At 42.4% G+C, this 18,234-nt stretch overlaps 1 protein-coding gene across 4 annotated transcripts in view; it reads left to right on the plus strand.

Moving 5' to 3' along the window:
* The first annotated feature begins 5,359 nt into the window (after nt 1–5,359).
* atf7ip (activating transcription factor 7 interacting protein) overlaps nt 5,360–18,234 on the plus strand; it is a 50,431-nt gene continuing 37,556 nt past the window's right edge. For 3 of the 4 annotated variants that reach the window (XM_072656807.1, XM_072656813.1, XM_072656814.1), the window contains exon 1: nt 5,360–5,635. The gene's annotated coding sequence lies outside the window, so the exon portion shown is untranslated. Of the gene's footprint in view, nt 5,636–5,967; nt 5,985–18,234 lie in introns of those variants that run through there. The other variant, XM_072656809.1, reaches the window with a different exon arrangement.

Genomic DNA, 18,234 nt, shown 5'->3' on the forward strand with positions numbered 1-18,234 from the left:
AACCCTCACAAGCAGCATGTGGTTTAGGAACAAAATGGATGTCTCGATTGTCAAGATAGCTGTAATCAAAACAGGAAACCTATGATGGATTATTTAACATGTGTATTTGTATATTTCTGTATGTTCAGCAAGAGGTGCCTGTTATTGCAGATAAACATATATTTAGCAAGATCGGGCTGAAAATCAACGGGATTCAGTTACGCATTTCTTTCCACAGCGATTCGGTTCTGAGTTGAGCTCCGTATCAGGGAGGGTCTCTGAGTTAGCTGAATGCTCAGTGATGATAGGTGGCAGATGGTGGCAGGGAGGTTCTGCTCTATTGTAAACAGTGTTTTCCAATTACACAGAAATTTCACATGGATTTTGCTGTATTAGTGATGAGCTCCTTTCCCCCTCATGTGAAACAGTGACTGGAATGTAACATTAGCATCTGCCTAAAATATCATGTGGGTCACCCATGTCCCACCAAAACAGCTCTGCCCCTTCGAGACATGGACTCTGAAGGCCGAGGCATTGGCAGCATGTTTTTTAAGTCCTGTAAGTTGTGAGGTGGTGCCCATGACCCTGTCCTTCCTTGGATCACTTTTGGTAGGTACTAAGCATTGCACACCAGGAACACTCCACAAGACCTGCCTGGTGTTTTGGAGATGCTCTGATCCATTTGTCCAGCTGTCCCTGTCAGATCCCTTCTTTTACATTCTGTGTGGATTTTTACAGCTTTATACACATCTGCTTCTTCCACCTTCTTATCGTCACTATTGGCCTACATGTGACTATTGGTCAAAGTCCCACTCTCCCATCTTCACTACTGGTCTACATGTACCTGCATCTACATGCAGCCATTGGTCAAACTGCTAAAATCCGCCTTCTCACTACTACTACTGGTCTACATGTACCTGCATCTACATGCAGCCATTGGTCAAACTGCTAAAAACCGCCTTCTCACTACTACTACTGGTCTACATGTACCTGCATCTACATGCAGCCATTGGTCAAACTGCTAAAATCCCGCCTTCTCACTACTACTACTGGTCTACATGTACCTGCATCTACATGCAGCCATTGGTCAAACTGCTAAAATCCCGCCTTCTCACTACTACTACTGGTCTACATGTACCTGCATCTACATGCAGCCATTGGTCAAACTGCTAAAATCCCGCCTTCTCACTACTACTACTGGTCTACATGTACCTGCATCTACATGCAGCCATTGGTCAAACTGCTAAAATCCCGCCTTCTCACTACTACTACTGGTCTACATGTACCTGCATCTACATGCAGCCATTGGTCAAACTGCTAAAATCCCTCCTTCTCACTACTACTACTGGTCTACATGTACCTGCATCTACATGCAGCCATTGGTCAAACTGCTAAAATCCCGCCTTCTCACTACTACTACTGGTCTACATGTACCTGCATCTACATGCAGCCATTGGTCAAACTGCTAAAATCCCGCCTTCTCACTACTATTACTGGTCTACATGTACCTGCATCTACATGCAGCCATTGGTCAAACTGCTAAAATCCCGCCTTCTCACTACTACTATTGGTCTACATGTACCTGCAGCCACATGCAGCCATTGGTCAAACTGCTAAAACCGTGGAAGACAAGCGTCCAGGCTCTTTTCTGTCCTGCACCAAAGTGGTGGAACGAGCTGCCCCTGGGTGTCCGAACGGCCGAGTCGCTCGCTGTCTTCAAACGCAGACTGAAGACCCACCTCTTCAGAGAGTACTTGGACGAATAGTTCTATGATCGCCTTATTGTCTTGTGCTTAGTAATGTCTAAGCTTAGAGGTATCTTTGAATTATTAGTCTATTCTAACTAGCTAAAGTTTTCTTGGGTAAATAGCAAAGCACTTTGTAAGTCGCTCTGGATAAGAGCGTCTGCTAAATGCCGTAAATGTAAATGTAAATGTAAAATCCCGCCTTCTCACTACTACTACTGGTCTACATGTACCTGCATCTACATGCAGCCATTGGTCAAACTGCTAAAATCCCGCCTTCTCACTACTACTACTGGTCTACATGTACCTGCATCTACATGCAGCCATTGGTCAAACTGCTAAAATCCCGCCTTCTCACTACTACTACTGGTCTACATGTACCTGCATCTACATGCAGCCATTGGTCAAACTGCTAAAATCCCGCCTTCTCACCACCGCTACTGGTCTACATGTACCTGCAGCCATTGGTCACACTATCTGATTTTGTTATTTAATTTATGTATTTGTTAATATTTGTTTACATTGGCATGAAAATTAAACCGTAATATAAAAGGTGCTAAAAATAAAACTTGCTTGTGAATCACTCAATTGCCCTGAAAGGAGAGATGTTGTCCATGTCATTTTTATTTATTATTGTTAATAAATGAGAAGTTGTTTGACCATTTATGTTCATTAACAAACTTGCATGATCTTAGCGATATTTAACTCTCTCCTATAACATCTTAACCAGTACGGATGCCTGTGTGTTCCCAGTGTCCTCAATATGGTCACCCTAGATCCTTACAACACATGAACTTCAAGGACTGACTGTTCACTTACTGTCAAATATGTAAATCCCTTCTCTTGACAGGTGCCACTGTAACCAGGTAATCAGGGGTTTTCCCCTGACCTGTGAGGGTTTTAATGTCAGGGCTGATTGGTGTAAATATATGTCCAATTAACCTTGTAAGAAATTCCCTAGAGGTCAGTGGTGGAACTGCAGTAGACACAGTGGACATTTTGGACAGAGAAGAGACAGCAAGCCTCACATGCAGCATGTGGGTTAAAATGAAAATGGCCGACTCTGCCACAATGACTGTAATCAGAACAGTGCCGTGAAATGCGGATATGGTTTATTGTTTACTGTATTATGAATCATTTCCACACATATTACTGTGTTATTTCTGTGTGCTCGTTTTCAGAGGAAGGTGCTCGTCCCCTGTCATTGCTGATTACAATCTAGGTCTAGGACTTTGATCTAGATTAGGTAACGGCAGTGTGAATTGAATCGCAACATAAATCATAACACATTTTTGCACAGTGATGCTCAATGCTGAGTGAAGCATGTTATCAGGGAGGGCTGATGACCTGGATAAAGTCGATATGGACAAAAGTACTGGGACACCTGCTTAACAGTTGCTTCTTTCTTTGGAAATCAATGGTATTAAAAGTTTATCCTGCTTTTGCTGGTGTAACTGTCTCTACTGTCCAGTGAAGGCTTTCTACTACACTTTGGAGCACCATCCGTCATTCCAGAGAACACAGTTCCACAGCTCAATGCTGGGGAGCTTATACCTCTCTAGCCCACACCTGGCATGAGGCATGGCGCCAATACATTAACGCTGACATTAAAGGTATTTGGCAGACACTTTTACCCAGAACGACTTACAAAAGTGCTTCACTGTTTACTGTTAAAATATCCTTCGCTAGTTTGTACAGACTAGGATCCAAAAGACACCTCTAAGCTTAGATACTACTAAACACAAAAGTCACGATACTCAACATATACTACCAACAGGTTCCAATGCCAACGTTTACATGCTCCAGCTCTATTCTACTGACAATACCTCTCTACAGGGACTAGACAAGGTGTGAGTGCATTGGCATGTCAGTGTTACCACTAGCTGCAACTTAAAGTAGCTGAGTGCATTCATTAGAAAGGGTGTCCACAAACATTTGGACATGTAGTCTATCTGCATTGGCATGTCAGTGTTACCACTAGCTGCAACTTAAAGTAGCTGAGTGCATTCATTAGAAAGGGTGTTCACAAACATTTGGACATGTAGTCTATCTGCATTGGCATGTCAGTGTTACCAATAGCTGCAACTTAAAGTAGCTGAGTGCATTCATTAGAAAGGGTGTCCACAAACATTTGGACATGTAGTCTATCTGCATTGGCATGTCAGTGTTACCAATAGCTGCACCTTAAAGTAGCTGAGTGCATTCATTAGAAAGGGTGTCCACAAACATTTGGACATGTAGTCTATCTGCATTGGCATGTCAGTGTTACCACTAGCTGCAACTTAAAGCAGCTGAGTGCATTCATTAGAAAGAGTGTCCACAAACATTTGGACATGTAGTATAGTATCTGTATAGTCTGTAAGGTAAAACTGCTGGTATACACATTACAATTGCATAGAGCTTATGAACAAATGGGGAAAATGTCTAATCCCAGTATAAAAAAAGTCAAAGTAAGTATAGTCAGGGTTGTAAACCACCACCCCTATTTGACCTGCATAATCTGACCACTGGCTGGACTCATGGTGCAAACTCAGGGGAAGATGGTACTGTTTATTTGATCAGCTATGTTCCAATGTGATCTGATCCAAAGGGCTGCATGTGTCTCTTTAAAATGGAAAACGTGGAGGAAAGTTTGTAATGTGGACAAAGAGCTTCTGCTGCTGCTGCAGAAGCATTTCTCCTGCTGCTGGAATAGGCCTCGCCCCCTGCCTGCGAGTTCATACAGTTTACCTCCGTCCTCCTCCTCATGCCTCAGGGCTATTCCCCCCCTTTCAATCGCTTAAGCGATCTTATTCGGGCTGGTTTTCACACTGCCACAGATCCACTTCATGCATGTCTTCCTTCCTTCATGCATGCATGCATGCATGTTTCACAGCCTTGGCCTGGCTGCTTCAGAAGTGACCAGCTCGCCCTGCAGCTGGAGCTGGTGAAAGGAGCAGCCGGGCGCCCAGAGAAACAGAGGGAGAGGAGGGGTCGAAGAGTGTGTGTGTGTGTGTGTTGGGGGGGTTGTTAATGGACGATCCCAACCTAAATCGCTCTGCACAGCTTCAGTGAAGTGACAAAAGCATGTTTTTCAGTGGAAATATGAAAAATACACAAAGCTAGCTAACATCATGAGCTGCACACATCAACACAGCTACTACACCGATCCCATTACTGTCAACACTGTTGTAGCACCACATTATACACATTACAAACAATTCATGCTAACACTTACTTTACTTAACTTTTATCAGTTAAATCAAATGATTTGCCTTAATTCAACAATTAAAATATATAAAAACCCTCGTAACTGTTTACCAGAAGTCGTGAATACAGCCAGGCTAGTATGCTTGCTAGCTACCTAGCTAATGCTAGAGCTGCAGCCTTGTTAGCTAGCTAGCACTAGCAAGCAGAGCTGTTAGCATAGCACTAAGACCTAAGACTAAGTCCTTCAATATTAGTGCTCAGTTAGAGCAAAAAAAAAAAAGATCCGAATTAAGCCAATTCGCTTCATAACGAACCCAATATATCGGGTTTCACGCTCGTTTGAGCGTGTGGCTCCTCTGCTAACCCTCGTCAGTCCTGGTAGGAGGTCCTTATTTTCTCTGACTCCCGCGAAACCGCTCTCGCCCTCCCCCCTCTTTTGCCTTTGAACAGCCACAGGCAGACCGCCCGGCTCCTACACTGTTACTCACACACACACACACACACACACACACACTCTCTCACTCACAGCCGTACTGTGTACAGTCAGTCGTACTGTGCGCCTGTGTGGCCGCCTGTGCCTGACTCCGTCACCACCGCGCGTTGACGATTCACGCTAAGTGCTCGGCGCCGCTTCGCCAACTAAACGAATCGACTCGCTGAATGTAAACAAACCCCGGTTTTACCGCTGAGACACCACAGGCTGCGGACCGGAGGATTTCTGGGTGAGTTCTCCATTCCCACTGTACGAGCTGACTCTCTGCCTGTGTGTCTGTCGCTCTGTCGCCCCGTCCTGGGCTTTGTGTCCCGGGTTAATCCGTGTCTTGTTTACATTTGAAATTCTTTGGCGGTTCGGTCGCTGTCCACCTGCTACTCTCCGACCTTCAGACCACTGGAGTTTGCCTCTGTTGCTAGTTTGAGGTCTAGCACCAGCTACTCCATGTGAAGAAGGCTGGCGGTCAGGAATAGCCGGTCCTGGGGACTGTGGTGTTTATAGGCAGAAAACAGATGCCTTCCAGGGTCCAGAGGGTCCAGCTGCTGTATTCTGGGATTCAGGTCCAGATTAGGATAAAGGTAAAGGTGCATGTATTTGTCACTGTAAGTGTGCACTGTACAGCGAAATGTGTCCTCCGTATTTAACCCATCTGGTAGTGAACACACACTCACACACACACACACACGTGTTAGGGGCAGTGAGTACACACACACACCCAGAGCGGTGGGCAGCCAACTCCAGCGCCCGGGGAGCAGAGAGGGTAAAGGGCCTTGCTCAAGGGCCCAACAGTGGCAGCTTGCCGAGCCCGGGAATCGAACCCACAACCCTGTTATCGATATCCCGGCGCTCTAACCGCTGAGCCACCACTGCCCACTAGGATGCGGTGTCTCGTTTTGAGGGAGAAAGGAGTGGGTTTATTAACCAGCTCTGTGGTTCTGAAAGTGGTTCTGACAGCATCAAGTGTAGCATCACAGTCTTTAATACAAAAAAAACCCAAATAAACATTAAAATCAACACAAAACAATGTAATTACTACAATATCAGTCCAGTGCTGGCTTCTTTAAAAGAGTATTAAAGGTATTGAATATTGAATTGTTTAACAAACCTAAATAATAAACTTTGAGAGCTTGTGTGAACTTCATAACTGCAAAAAAAAAAAAAGATGTACGCATAAAAGTGTAGGTTGCTGTAAGTGAACAGAGGTCAAGGCATATTTAATTTGCTATATGGGTCAAAAATATTGTAGTGATTATGCCAAAGTAGCCCGGGTTTGGCCTGGGTTTGTGGTATAGGGTGATACTGTGGTATAATCACAATAACGTACTAGACATGCTTTGACAAGAGATGCTGGTGCGGGTTTGTGGCACCGTTCTGCGTATAGCTAATTTTGCGTATAATACTGTGGTATAATCACAGTAATACACTACAGGTGGCACTGTAGCGAGAGAGAGATATTGTCTAGTGTTTGTGATATAGACTTATACTGTGGTAAAAATGCAGTTATACACTAGAGGCGGTTCCATAATGAGAGATTTTGGCACGGGTTTGTGGTATAGACTAATACTGTGGTAAAATCGCACACAATACTACACTACAGGTTGTGCTATAACGAGATATTGGCATGTGCTTGTGGTATAATCGCAGTTATACACTTTAAGTCACGTTGTACAGAACGATGTTGGCACATGTTTGTTGTATATTACTATGATCACTGTAACAATCGTAGTTATACACTTATACAACTTATGCAAAGTATAATAGATGCAAGACCTTTGACGGCCAAGACGCCTCTGACCACAGCACACCAGTGCCAATATTCACGGTGAACCACAAGCTTAAGTGTAATAATGCGACTGTACCACAGCTCTGATAGCACTGATAAATATGAGCTTATCAGAGATGGACAACACAAAATCTTCAGCAGAAAAGTTGACTCATCCCCGTGAAGGAAAATCTCAGATCTGCAAGTAAACTTCTATGAGTGCTAGTGTCGACCTCCCGGCCAATCACATTGAGCGGTCAGAAATGACTGCGGTATAATAAACGCTATGTATCCATATTCTTTCTGTATTCTTTCTGAAATGGATTAAAAGAGTGTCTTTAGCTCAGGAATTGAACCAATCAGACCTTGTTTTGCAAAAGCAAGAGTGAATGGTATCCAAAATATCTCTCTTGTAATTGCTTGGGGTTCTGATTGAGGTGGTGTCATATCCAGAGTGTGTTAATATGGTTGGCCAACGTTTGGAGTGCTGCCTGCTACAGTGCAACGAACCCTGGCCTTTAGGAAACTGAGATGTGCATTCAACATCCAGTGTATCCTCATTAAATGATCACATCTGGAAATGATAAAATCGCAAGTTAAGAGAACGTCCATGTGCTTGCTGAAGATAACGCTGCTTTAAAGCAGTGCATGTTAAAACCTTAGCATCCTGTGGAGCTGGTTGAACAGCTAGGTACAGCAGCAACAACTTCTAGCAGGATCCTGTGAAATGAAGACTTGAAGACTTGTCGCCCAACAGAACGTGAGACAGGTTATCAGCACATTACTTCAGCGCTTCAACAATGCAAGTCTATCAGATGGCAGGCAGAGAGTCAGGGCAGTTCAGAGTCAGAGGTTTCTCACGACAAACATGGCGACAGTGGAGGAGGTCCTTATAGTGTACTTGCTACGAAAAAGAAGGCTCTGTCGGTATCTGTATTTAACGTTGAGCATAAATGACTTACAGGATCGTTCTTTAATTACAGCAGCCCTTTCCCCTCCATTGTCATTAGTGTACCAGGGGTTATGCTGGTCTGAGTTGTGGTGCAGCAGTACCTCTCTGGAATCTGGAAAACATTGAAGGTACAGCCCTGTAATGGACCAGGTTCTAAGTCTGTGATCTGTCAGGATTGTCGCAGAGAGATCGGAAGACAAATTGTGTTACTGGGAAGGAGGGAATGCAGGTATGCCTTGTTGCAGAAAAATCAAGGCCCCTAAGACCGTCAAGGATGTTGCCGCCAAGGACATGGTCAGATCGTGACCTGTGGGCTTACTTTTTGAGCTGTGGCTGTAAGGATGTGGTTACAGTGCAGATGGCCAGTCCTCACTTGGAAATCCTTTCCACAGAAATTGTGTGAATTTTATGGGTTCGTCAATAATGCCTAGTCTAGTCAATATGGCAGTTTCTGTCTTAACCATACAATAGATCTTAACCTAGTGGCTGTATTGTGCTACCAGGTAAACGACCAATACCTGTGGGAGTTTGGGCTGTTGCAGATGGTATATTTTCAGGCCTTTCAAATCTTCCATTGGCAGAACATTTACTTGCCCTTGATCTTGCCCCTTCGTGCCCCTGTTTTCAAAGTCAGAATCTAAACCAGACCACTGAATTTGACCGAAGTCTTGGAACAAAGGATGGTAGCAGATTCCACAGCTATCATCAAATAGTTCCAGCTTGGGTACAGCCATGGTGGCTTCTGTTGGTTCTGACTGTGTGATGGCAGAAACCAGGTATCTAAAAGGGGGATAGTTCATTGGGACGCTTTGACTGATTGCAACAATGGAACACCAGGAGTAATTTCCCAGATGTTTTGCAGCCATACTTGGATTTTATTGCTTTTTTTTCAGCAGCAAGTGGGAATCAGACACACACCAGCTCCAGGTATTGCTGTGGCAATATACCTGAAGCTCTTCATGCTTCTTCTGAGGATCAGAAGTTAGAAGATGGTTGCTGTTCATTCAAGGCAACTCTAGATGGGTCTGCCGTTGCCATTACAGAACTTTGTCTTTAGCAACTTTACACTTGCCACATCTAGGTCTGAATCTTTTTTACAACTTAGGTGACCTAACATTTTCATTTTGGTCAAAAGAAGGTAGGTGACCATTTCTATCCTCAGTGGTCCTCCTGTGTTGGTTATTACCTATTCCCAGCCTCTGTGTACATGTCCCACACAGTAGCAACCAGTCTGGAAGGGTAAGGGATACTGTAATTCCTATGGAAGATGTTCAAGTATTCAGAGCAGATTTCTACACCTGCTTTAATGGGTTTCTGCCGCCGTAAGTGAGGTCTGTATTGCCATTGAGCAGTTGACCGAGAAACTGCAGCATCCTGTGACCTCTTGCAGCACTGCAACTTGCAGAATATGGATCATATGATCTGACCAACTCTTAGGATCGGCCAATCAAGTATTGGCCAATCGCGGATCACATATTTGGGCGCATATTTGAAAATCAGCAGATTGATTCGTCAATCTCTAAGTAACTATCTACTTATATATATATATATATATATATATATATATATATATATATATATATATATATATTCAAAATAACACTTGCCAGCGACTAGCCGTGTTCTAACGAGGAACAACTAAGAAGCTAAGCCATTCCCTCCCATGTCTTCCCACTACATGGGCTGGCAAGTTGACCAGTGGTGGGTTCTGGGGCACAGATGGCTGTAGCACCCTTGAAATCAAATGAAGGTCTCAGCACTGAGATACAACTTCTATGAACCAGCACTCTTGTACCTTTACTAAAGGGTAAACTGAGAGGATGGCAGTAATATCTTTACCTGGCCGTTCAAGTGCAGTAAAAGAAAACCAGGTTCCAAGTCTCCAAGGTCCAGTCCAGACTCATGCGTACCCAAAGTACGCACCTTTGACAGTGGAAAGGGGTAAGACTGGGTACTCTGACTGGTCTGCAGGTATGCAGCAGGGTGTGAGGCACTGTATGGTTGTCAGGTATTCCTCTGGTGATGGAATATTTTGGAGACTTTAGCCTGGAGACAATAGCCTTTCTGTCACTTCTTCTCCCCAGATTAGATTGCCTTGGTTGCCCTCAAGCATCGATGACCCTTGAGGGCCTGACAGTCAGTTGTTGCTTTTTGATTTGTCCCTTCTCGGACCACTGCCAGCAGTAACCTACCACAGCTGACCAGGAGCACTGCACAAGCCTTGCCGTTTTGATCCAGTCGTCTGGCCAGAACAATGTAGTCCTTGTCAGAGTTGCTCAGGTCTTTACTCTTGACTCTGTCCCCTGCATCCAACATGTTGACTACGTGTGCTTAACATGTTCAGGTACCGTCTGGCCCTATAAATTTGGGTTTGTGAGGAGATGCCACATCTGTCCATATCCTGGAGTCTGAGAGAACATTATTGGCCTTGCTCTCTCTGGCTGGTTCACTCTCCAATTAGTGTTCTCCTCCAAGCATGTTAAGTTGTCCAATGATGTTGAGCTGTCCATTTCAATTTCAGTGTTAAATTAAGCACTTTCGTTATCTAGAGAGATCCAACCTGATGGTGAGTGGACATGAACTGAAACCCCTGTTGCATAGCTGCTGTTGCAAGTGCCTGCATTTGCATGCCTGCATTGGGTATGTTTCTGGCCTTGCCTAAAGTAGACACGTAAATGCAGACACTTTGAGCTGTGCTACAGTGGTTTCAGTTGTCGTTGCTATGCAAGTGCAAGCTGCATTGCTGCAAGGGAGGTGCAACAGTGACAGCCAAGCTGCGTTGAACCACTAGTGTGCTATCGAGTGGTTAGCTGTCATGGCAGAACAACAGTTTGAGAAGTTCTTTGCAGGACTAATTTGATCCTGGATATTTTTAATACATCATCGCCCTCTATGTTTGTACCGTCCACACAACTTTCTGAGTAGCCCATTATCGCCCCCTTGAGTACTGGGTGTTGTAACTGCCACGGGAAAGTAAGAATACATGTTGAGTTTGTGCAAAATAACCGTGTTTGCAGTGCGTTTGCCAAGTGTTGTCATTTGCGTTTGCCAAGTGTTGTCATTTGTGTTTGTGTTTTTGTGATTGTATGTTTCTGGCCTATGTTTGGGAGAACATTGGGTAAAAAGAATGAAATTGTAGCTGACCAATACATGCCATAATAATCACAAAAATGTTGAATTTATGTAGTGTGTGCAAAGGGCAATCTCAAAGCGACCAAATTGGCTGAATAGCCATATAGCTTTCTAGCTACTTTAACTTTGTAGCTAATGTTAGGTTGTACTAAAATGAAATTATTTACTCCCTCACACTAATGTCTCAAACGTTGGAATTTGAACTAACTTTAAAATTTGAACAAACGTTACTCAGTGCTGCCCTCTAAATGTGTAATGACACCAAATTAGAAGTTACAACTTTCAATGTTTTTACAAGACCCACCACAATAAACAAAAAACGAACATTTTTTATTGTCTGTGATGTATTGTCTCAGAAATCATTGCGATAAATTATACTATTGTCATTTTAACACCTTTTATACCGCTGATATAATGATAATATAATAGCATAATAATGCAGTCAGACTAATGCAATTAAGTTAATAAAAGTTTGGGAGATAATATGATGCAATTCGTACTGCCTGTCAAACTTTTGCGTTGGTCATTGCGCGTCTGGCTAAAACTTTTGGTGATGTTTGTTTTTTTATGTAAACAAACATAACAGCAAGGAAACACAATGGACAATTATCAAAGTCAACAAAAACAAATGAGGTTATGTCTGTATATTGTACGATAAGTTGATAACATAATTATCGCGAACGGACCAAATCACGACAAGCTTTTCTGGGCATTTCATGGATATTATGAATATCAAATACTTACTGATCAATGACCAACTTTTAACAAATTTGACAGAGATGTGATACGAATTGCAATATTTAGGCACTAGTAGTAAATCAAAAGCAATGAGTTCAGTGTTTTTATTAATTGTTTTACGCACTGCACTAAATTGTCGTCTTACAGTTAGTCAGTGTTCTTTAGGTACTGACAATAACCACGATATATACACACGAAACACATATTTATCATTATTTATGCCATAAAATAACGTCTCTTGTGTCCTTTCTTGTTAAACCACAGAAAAATCGAGATACACATCAAATCCTATGACAGTATCTTCAAATATCTTCAAGCATTGTAGTTGTATTGCTGACACCTAGGCTTGGCATGTTGGAATTATGAAAATAGGGCGTGGCGTGAGCGTTTGTGCTAAACTGGCTTGCTATCTCGGTGAACTCCTCCTTCTGCTATTCTGCCTCTCTGCTGGTCTATTCTAGTAGCACATGGATTGGGGAGCTCTCGCTTGCTCTTGCTCTCTCATTCCTTTTCTTTCTTTATTTCTACCTTTCCAAGTTTGACTCAAATTTCGTGGTTTTGTTACTAGTGTTTCTAATTTAAAAAGAAGTTGTGTTTTTTGTTTTGTTTTTTTGGACATAAATACATTTTTATATGTACATAATTTTTCTATTTGTATCTGTTTACATTAGCATCAGTGCACACTGTGTAAGGAACATAATTAGCAGCATTTATATTGTCTGTTAACCTTGGTAGGTTTGAGCCACCCACTGTATAAAATGGTACGACCCGTCAGCCAGTAATTTTCCACTCGCTCCTCTGCATTCACTGTGCTCACAAAGGGGAGGGGCATAACTGTGCCTGACCTTCCTGCACAGTTTGGCTGTGCTCCTGCCCCCTGCATTTTCCTGTGCAGAGTGTTCTCTCCATGACAGCCTGTATCACGACCCCCCCCCTTTTTTTTGTCTTTAACATGTATGGGGAGCATGTGTTTTCTTCAGGGATGGTAGTGGTCGAAGTGGGGAAGGTGGAAACCTTCATTTGATAGGTTAGTAAACTGTAGCTGAAGGACATCTGGTAAGAACCTGGCGTTCTTCAGCCTTGCCACAAGATGTCTGTGACTTCAAGTAGGATTTGCACAGATTTTGGACCAGGTTTCAAGTAGACCTGTGAGTGAGTTTAGAACGTTGCGCAGTCTAGCCTAATATAATACACCTCCCACGTTACTGTTCACTCGTGGCCAGCGTGTCGGCCGGCTCATGGCTTGCGTCACCGCACTTAATCATACTCTTGTCCTCTGTCCAACTACAGATCAGATTAGAGCAAGGCCCGTTTTAATGAGCAAATATGAATAAGCAGGTTTAGGGCTGTACATGTAATGGCAGATCCACATATAATATGTAGGTTTAGTGAATTGTGGAGATGTTGCCATATTTTGAGATGTTCGTTTTAATTGCTGTTACTTAATAACTGTTCAGTGAGGATTTTCAGATTTCAGATTTTCAGATTTTTGGACCAGCTTACGAAAGCATTGTATTTGAGCTTATCTAATTTTTTTATTATTTCCACAATATCATATCAAAAAGACCCACAATATCAGTGGCAGAAGAAAAATTAGTCATTGTTATGATATTACAGCAACTTTTGTGCAAGATACCAACATACTGGCAATAGACACGTTTGAAACGGTCCATTAAATAAACAGAGACCACAGGAAAGATCTGATATCTAAGCAGACAGACGCTTAGACTCTGAGATAACACAGCTAAGATCCCCATCACCCCAGATAACACCTTCTGCGCTGAAAACTCAGTAACTAGTAATTATTATAACTAGTAAAATTATGAATTGCGCATGTTTCTATAAGAGAGTTAACCGTCCTTATATAACCGTTTTAAATTGTGCAACTCTGTTGAGTTCAGAGGTCTGAAAGGGTTAGACCGCCGCTGTGATACCGAACTGTTAATGCAGCTGAAATTTCCCAGAGAAAGACAACAGTGGCTGAAATACTGCAGAGAGAACTAATGTGTCTACTGCTGAACAAGGTGCCAGAGCAAAGAGCCAGTGTGATGGGTCTCCAAGAACGTTTCATGGCTGGTTTTCTGGACCCCAGTAAAGCCTACTCTTTAGATGAAGAATAAGTGAAGGCTCTCATTTAATCATAAATCTACAATTATTCTTAACACATTATTTTGCCTTTTAGAAATGTCAAATTTCCATGTGTTGTTTGAGCCCTGTGCACAAATCTAGAAAATCCAAAAAAACAAATCTAGAAAACAATGATTATATTATAATTACATATTAAATTCAGTACTGTACATACTTTACTGTAAGCTGCTGCATACAGCCATAACTACTGGTTTTAATCAAATAATAGAAAACCCAAATTTGGTTGTGAATGAAAGCATGGAAATTGCATGGAAATTACACAAGGCTACTGTTTAATCATACAAGGTATATCTATGCAAAAATAGTGAAAATGCCAGAGGACATGTAAACTGAGCTTCCTGTTCTCTGAGTGAAGAAAGAGCCGGCCTGAACTGGCTTAAACCGGTTACAGCAGCCCAGAGTCCTGATTTACCAACATCTGCTACAACGGTTTGCTAGCAGTTATTTGCTTGATTGCCTACATTTTTATAAACAACCTAAAATTATTCATCAATATTATTAATCAAGAGCAAGGATGTCAATCTGGTGAGGCCGGGTTGTTGGTGAGAGCGTTCTCTTGTGATTAAACCAGTGATGTTAAAAGCTCACTGCAGAGTTCCCTGATTTTAACACACTTCATCATACTCATTTAATTACCTTTAATCATCATTTGAAAATTAAAAAAGCCATTTTAGAAATGGATAAACACCAAACTGTTCAGTGCCTCTCAGGGCTAACTACAGGAACATGTGCTTAAACTGTTTTTTTAGTAGAAAATAGAAAGTCTGACTGTAAATAAACTGTATGAGAAAAACATAAATACAATCCAAAAAATGGAATATGTAGTGTTTAAAAAGGTAGAGCTGGGCAGTATGACAATATTTCATCGTATCGTGATAAACACAATATACACAATGGTACACAATATGCTTTCATGAGTGTATCATGGATATCGTCAGTGCTTAAGAAGCATTAGATTAACTGTACGTCTTACTTAATTTAATGGAGTGTACAATATTTTGAATAAAAAATACTCAGTATGGGGAAAATGTTTAAATATTGTGATGTACATTTTCCCATATTGCCCAGTTCGATGTCCAAAGTATATTTATCTACTATATATATGAACAAAAAATAACATGATGTAAAAAAATAAATAAATCAGAATTAAGTGCTGTAAAGTGATGAAAAGGGAGATGTAAATGGAGGGAAGTCAATAGAGAGCTGTAAACTGAGCTTCCTGTTCTCTCTCTGAAGAAAGAGCCGGCCTGAACTGGTTTAAACTGGTTCCAGCGGCCCAGAGTCCCGATTTACCATCAATTGCTGCAGTGGTTTGCTAGCTGTTATTTGCTGGATTAGCTTAAATGTTTTATATTGCTTACGGTTCAGATATGATATTAATCAAAAACAGAAATAACAACGTAATTCTATCAGATTACTTATGATCTTATGTTTTCGCTATTATTATACTACATTTACATTTAAGGCATTTAGCAGACGCTCTTCTCCAGAGTGACTTACAAAAGTGCTTTACTATTCACCCAAGAAAAACCTCAAAAAAAAAAAAAATCAAAGATACCTCTAAGCATTATGCACTACTAAACACAAGTCAGTAAGGTGACCATAGTACTCTGCTATTCACCCCTATTCGCTATTCTCTGAAGAGGAGGGTCTTCAGTCTGCGTTTGAAGACAGCGAGCGACTCGGCCGTTCGGACACCCAGGGGCAGCTCGTTCCACCACTTTGGTGCAGGACAGAAAAGAGCCTGGACGCTCGTCTTCTGCGGATTTTGAGGGATGGCGGGTCGAGCCGAGCCGTACTTGAAGCTCGAAGGGCTCTAGGTGCGGATCGGCTTTTGACCATTGCCATCAAGTACGGAGGGGCTGGTCCAGTCTTGGCTTTGTAGGCCAGCGTCAAGGTTTTGAGTCTGATGCGGGAAGCAGCTACAGGAAGCCAGTGAAGAGAAAAGCGCAGCAGTGGAGTGACATGGCTGAATTTAGGGACATTGAAGACGACCCGTGCCGCTGCATTCTGGATGAGTTGCAGGGGTCTGATGGTGCACAGAGGGAGACCAGCCAGAAGAGAGTTGCAGTAGTCAAGTCTGGAAGTGACGAGAGACTGAACACGCACCTGGGCGGCCTCTCTAGAGAGGAAGGGTCGAATTCTTCATTTGAATAGGCTGAAATTTCAAAGCTATTATTCAACACCAGTCAGTAAGGTGATCACTCTACTATTCGCCCAAATCAGTACTTAATACTGATTTAAGACGAAACTAATTAGCAAATCATTCATTAGTTGAATTAGCCATGCTAGCAATGGCCAGACTCTGAACTCCACACTCCACTGTTCCCTTTAGCTGCTCAAGGCTAACATCTTGGACTACACCATGCTCAAGCAGAGGTGGAAACGCAGGCTTTTACAGTTGTCTTGATCCAAACAATAGAAAATCCAAATTTGATCACTTATAAAAGTAAAAAAAAATGACATGTAATCAAAGAACAAAAATGGGCACTGTTTGGTGTTCGTTTAAGGTATATCTGTGCAAAAAGCTGCAGAAAACAACATGCCTGAAGTGGAAACGAGAACCGAATAAGGAGATGTAAGTGAGCTTGCTGTGCTGATTGATATTCATCCAGGGTATGTCTATACAACGCTTCAGCAGCTCAGCTTTTTCCTGAACATCCTGAAATTTGGTTGATGGAGACAAAAGAGCTGTTTTAGGGAAGAAGGGGCTTCCGTGTCTTTATGAGTCCATGGTTTGATTTGAGGGCGCTCTACTGTGGTCCACAGCTCCTGAAAATCATTACCAGTTATCAGAATATTGACCTGGTCTTCTGCAGGGGTTTCGATGTGGAGATGCCGATGGTTTAGCAGGTCGTGGCCATTTTGTGCATGTGTACATGCACGTGGGGAACGGTTGTTCCTCAAAGCATGCGCCACACATTCCACCGTGAACAGACCCTGGGCCTGATCGTTTAAACCAACAGAGAGGGATTTTGTTAAAAGAGCTCATCAAGGGCTTTGCATTTTTAACGGTGTTGTTTGAGGGCCACCATTTTGTACCGAGGAGCTGTTCTGATGCAAAGATGAGGTTTCACAGCCATCTCGCACATTATTCGGGGGTGAGAATATGCTTATTTACATGCAAAGCTGGTCATCATTAACACATCTGGGTCTTGTGAACCTGGGTGGAAGTGCCTTCAGAGATGCTGGACCAAAACGTTCACTGGATTCTGAATAACAGGATTGGTTCAAACCAGCTACAGCAGCAGAGATTCCTGATTTGGCAACAGTGCTACAGTGCTTTGCTAGCTGTAGTTTGCTAGATTACTTTAAGGTATTAATACTCATTACAACTCAGATCGGTCATTAATCAGGAGCCTATCAGGTTGCTTAGAGGGTGATTAATTAAGTACTGTGTTCAGCTTATGATTAAACCAGCATTGTCAGTCTGGGAGGCTCACAACACTGCTGCTCATTTCACATGCTTTATTAAATGTAGCCAATTACCAAATCATTCATCAGCTGAATTAGCCACGTTCGCACAGGCTAAACAGTAAACTCCACTGTCCGAGGTGCCCGCGAGTACCTCTGGGCTAAAACTTTTGGATTACACCCTGCATAACTACAGGAACATCACGACTGGCTATTAGTCGTGTCACCAGTTAACAAAACCAGTACCTCTTACGTTAGACGTTATCACTAGTCTATGGACAGCTCTTCTTGCTTCCATAAGCATATTGCTATTCTCTGTGACTGGCCGGCTCCTCTGCTGACCTGGATTATTCATAGCCATAGCCACATTTTACACTTCGGTATTCTGCAGACATATGGATCTGTACCGGGCATAAATATGAAAACATCTCTGTTTTAGAAAGTGGATGTTTTACTACTTGTCAGATTAGTAAGATAAGTTACTATAAGTTACTGCTAGCTTGTACCATTAAAACCCACTTGATTCAGTAGTGGAATTTAGAGTTTGCCTTCATTGCCATTACAGCACAGTCGCTCCTAGTCCTTCACAGACATTTTTTTTTCTGCTGCATTTTCTAATCCCACAAGATCAGTCAGAATAGCTAATCCTGTGGAAGTAGCTGGAGAATCTAATTATGTTGTA

This window comes from Salminus brasiliensis, chromosome 15, assembly GCF_030463535.1.
Source record: "Salminus brasiliensis chromosome 15, fSalBra1.hap2, whole genome shotgun sequence".
In the NCBI taxonomy this organism is placed as follows: Eukaryota; Metazoa; Chordata; class Actinopteri; order Characiformes; family Bryconidae; genus Salminus; species Salminus brasiliensis.